General features: G+C 44.4%; 1 long non-coding RNA gene across 1 annotated transcript; it reads left to right on the top strand.

Annotated features, from left to right (window-relative positions):
• Nucleotides 1–782: 782 nt before the first annotated feature.
• LOC110149148 (uncharacterized) lies at nucleotides 783–3186 on the top strand. Its single transcript, XR_002317373.2, has 3 exons — nucleotides 783–853; nucleotides 1375–1567; nucleotides 1639–3186. It is a non-coding gene; the product is annotated as an uncharacterized lncRNA (long non-coding RNA).
• The last annotated feature ends 914 nt before the right edge of the window (nucleotides 3187–4100 follow it).

The raw sequence follows: 4100 nt of genomic DNA, 5'->3' as shown, positions 1-4100 counted from the left end.
GACCCTCCACTCACATTTGCTTGTTTGGTGAGTTATAGGCTACTGATGTCCTTCTGTCCTGGGAAGCTCAGTATTGAGAGCTCCTGCACTTCTCAAGGGAAAAGGTGTCTGTACCAGGAAGGCAGCCCCTCGGATCTTCTGCAGCTCATCACCCAGCTCTGTGTCTGCTTGACATTAGGCTGGACTTGCACCTGCGGCTTCTGGGCATGGAACCCAGCTCCCTTCTCCTTGACCTGGAGTGGAGCACACTTAGTGTCTCTGTGTTGTGTGTGCATGTATGTGTGTGAATGGAAATGCTTTTCTGAGTGTAGTTGAGTTGGAGGGATGCTAGTGCTACCTGATTTCACCTGGGAGTGAATATACAGGAGTGAGTGAAGGGGCTGTGGGTGTGTCACCCCTCACACCTCCCCTGTAGATAACAGCTATCAATGCAGTAGAGTGCATGTGCCCAAGCTCTGCAGCCAGATCCCTGGGTTCAAAACCTTTCTCGCCACTCAATGACTGTAACCAACTTACTTTATTTTGTGTAGCTCAGGTTTCTCCTCTGTAATATGAGGACTTATCAATACTTCCTCATCCCCTCATTTAGGGTTTTTGAGAATTAAATCTGTAAATATGTGTCAAGTGTTAGGATAATGACTGATATGTAAAATAATTTATATTTTATCTGTTTTGATTACTCATACTTTTACTATTAATACTACAAAGGACTCTGACTTCTCAGGGCAAAGGAACATATGTCTGCTGTGTCTGTTGCTTCCAAAGCAACCCTGTGATGTGGGCAATGCTGACCTCACCTGACACCTGAAGACGGGAGGACTCTGGCAGATTTCCATCTGCAGACACAAAGATGGTAAAAGGCAGAGCTGGTCATAAAAATGAGGTCGTGTGACTCAAAACCACTGGGGGAGAGAAGAGGAGGAAGTGGGTGGTTGTGGGCAATCTTCCAAGGTCCCCTGAAGTCCACTCAGGCAGACAGCTCTCTTGTTTGTGAAACCAGGTGAAGAACTGCAGGTGGTCAGGCTGTGGAGACCTGTTCAGCTCCCTACTTCCCCTCTGCCCCCTTCCCTTACTCCTTATTCAAAACAGAAAACAGGGTTGCTGCCCCAGCAGGACATCAGTTTCCTAGCTAAGTTCCTGTAGGGACCAGCCAGGTAAAGAGCAGGTTTCCATCTAGTAGCGAAGCTATAGCAATGGTTGTGGGAATGTGTGTGTCACACTGGACTTCTGAATTAGGTGAGGGTGGTGAAGGAGTCGGGGGCGGGGGTTGGTAATTGATGCCCAGACATGATGACAACACAGGAGGCTGAAAAGGAGGACCTGAGCTCATACACTGCTGTTCACTTATTCATCCCATGATTTGCTCTCATCCAGGCACCGATTGTCCTTCACATGCCATGCACTGCTTTAGGTGCTAGGATCTTCCCTGAGTGACCATATTGGACTAAATTCCACCTGTACAACTACAAAACATGTTTCCATGAGACCCACAGCAAAGTCAAATTTAAGAAGCATTGATACTGGACATTTTACCCCAGCAGGCTGAAGCAGGACAATGGATAGTGAGGTGAGCACACGCTGTACAATACTGACCCTGGGCCCTTCTCTTCCTCACTCCCCTCCTTGTCTCTCTTCCAGGCACTGAACTGGGGTGTGAGAAGCTCAGACAGCTGCCATCTTTCCTCAGGAGCCCTCCTACAAGGCCATGACGATAAACCAACTCTGCTTTTTGGCAACCCATCTCGCCCTCCTGGACACGCTTGTGGCCGGTATACCAGGGTGTGAAACTAGCAACCAGGCCCAGGGCGAGCCCAGGCTCATCTCTCCTCTCTGGAGGTGGGGGATGACAGGAGTCCATGGAAGGGGTTGGGTTGCTTGGGTGGGTGAGTGCTGCCAACCATCTCTGGATACTTTCTAGGAAGTGGGCAGTTTAATACCATGAACAATTTTTGACTCTCAAAAGATATTACTATGTGTTCAGCTTTTAATCAAAAGTATCTCAACTAACTCCAGCAGACAAGGGACCCCATCACTGAAACTCTTCCTTCCTGGACACAACCTTCTGTGTACACCTCAGTGTAGTGTAATCACAAGATCCACTTTTGTTCTCTGTGCTCGTTCATGCCCAGGCTTCCTGAGACTCTTGGAAATTACTGTCTATCTGTAAGACATGATATGAGTCTAGGGTGGAAACCTAGATAGCATCTGGATGGGACTGGACTCCAGAACATGCCATCGGGTGCTTAGAGGGTTAGAACTATCAACTCCCAGTCCCTCTGGAGAGAGGAGAGCCCACTGATACAGAGTTCAGTCACCAATGGCCAATGATCCTATCAAATTGCCTACCTCCAATCTTCAATTAAAATCCATAAACACTTCATCAGAGAGCCTCAGGGGAAGTGAGGCATCAAGAGATTGTGATGGGAGGAGAGTCCTGAGAGAGTTTGGAAGCTCAGCAGCCCTAACTACCCATTTGCCCTACAATTTCTCAGTCCCTGTGTTTTTGCTTTAAAACAATTGGGGACAGTAAGTAAAAGGCTTTCCTGAGTTCAGTGAGTGGTTCCAATAAGTTTCTGAATATGGAAGTTTGGTCACGACACCTCTGAGATTATAGCCAATTGATCCCAGGTGTAAGGGACAGAAGGACTTGTGTTGGACACTTGAAGTGTGGGCTGACCTAAGGACCAAGCCCTCAATGTCTGTGATCTGGGTCACCTCTATGGATTTAGAGTCAGAGTCAATTTACTCCTGAGAACTGATTGCTGTTGGTAGAGAACTCACATATTTCGAGTCAGAGAAAAAACCCAGACTTACTCATGTCTACCATTTGTCTCTGGAGTGAGGGTCAGGGCCCTGGAACTATACTAGGTGGGGCCAAGCACTCAGAACCCCACTCCTGTTCTCTGCATTTTCAGAATATCTGGCAGAATCAGGTACTTGATACATTTTACACATTTGTCATCAAAGGTGTCCATTTTCTACCAATTTGGTTTAGTCAAAAAGACTCTTTTGCCTACATTTCCTCATCACCCCTCTAAAAAACTTATCTGTCAAATATAATCATTTCTCTGTTATGAAATTAATGAGAATGCTGAGAGTCAGTTGATCTTCCCTCCAGAGGCAACTATAAGAAGTATTTCTGGGACTTTGTTCAAGACAGCAGGCTGTTCTATCCAGATGGTACAATATTAGTCAAGTGAAGGTGACTAATTCACTTTGCTGTCCTGTTCGAGTATTATTCCATTATCCTATCAGGATAGAGGATGTTAGAGGAGACTCAAAATTATATAGACAAGCCTCATTATCAAATAGGTTAATGGGGAGTTTATTATATCCAGTCTCTTCAATAACTGTGCACTTGGCATGAGTATGGAATGCAAGGAATCAACCTGCCTGCCTTCAGACTATACTACAAAGCCACAGTCATCAAAACAGTATGGTACTGGCACAAAGACAGAAATGTACATCAATGGAACAGAATAGAAACCCCAGAGATAAATCCACATACCTACGGACACCTTATCTTCAACAAATGAGGCAAGAATGAATAAACAATGGAAAAAAGACAACCTCTTAAACAAGTGGTGCTGGGAAAACTGGTCAACCACTTGTAACAGAATGAAACTAGAACACTTTCTAACACCATACACAAAAATAAACTCAAAATGGATTAAAGATATAAATGTAAGACCAGAAACTATAAAACTCCTAGAGGAGAACATAGGCAAAACACTCTCCGACATAAATCACAGCAGGATCCTCTATGACCCACCTCCCAGCTGGAAATAAAAGCAAAAATAAACAAATAGGGCCTAATTAAACTTAAAAGCTTTTGCACAACAAAGGAAACTATAAGCAAGGTGAAAAAACAGCCTTCAGAATGGGAGAAAAGAATAGCAAATGAAGAAACAGACAAAGGATTCATCTCAAAAATATATAAGCAACTCCTCTAGCTTAATTCCAGAAAAATAAATGTCCCAATCAAAAAATGGGCCAAAGATCTAAACAGACATTTCTCCAAAGAAGACATACAGATGTCTAACAAACACACGAAAAGATGCTCAACATCACTCATTATCAGAGAAATGCAAATCAAAACC

The sequence above is a fragment of the Odocoileus virginianus genome, chromosome 9 (genome assembly GCF_023699985.2).
Source record: "Odocoileus virginianus isolate 20LAN1187 ecotype Illinois chromosome 9, Ovbor_1.2, whole genome shotgun sequence".
Taxonomy (NCBI): Eukaryota; Metazoa; Chordata; class Mammalia; order Artiodactyla; family Cervidae; genus Odocoileus; species Odocoileus virginianus.
This window is presented reverse-complemented; position numbering and strand designations above follow the sequence as displayed.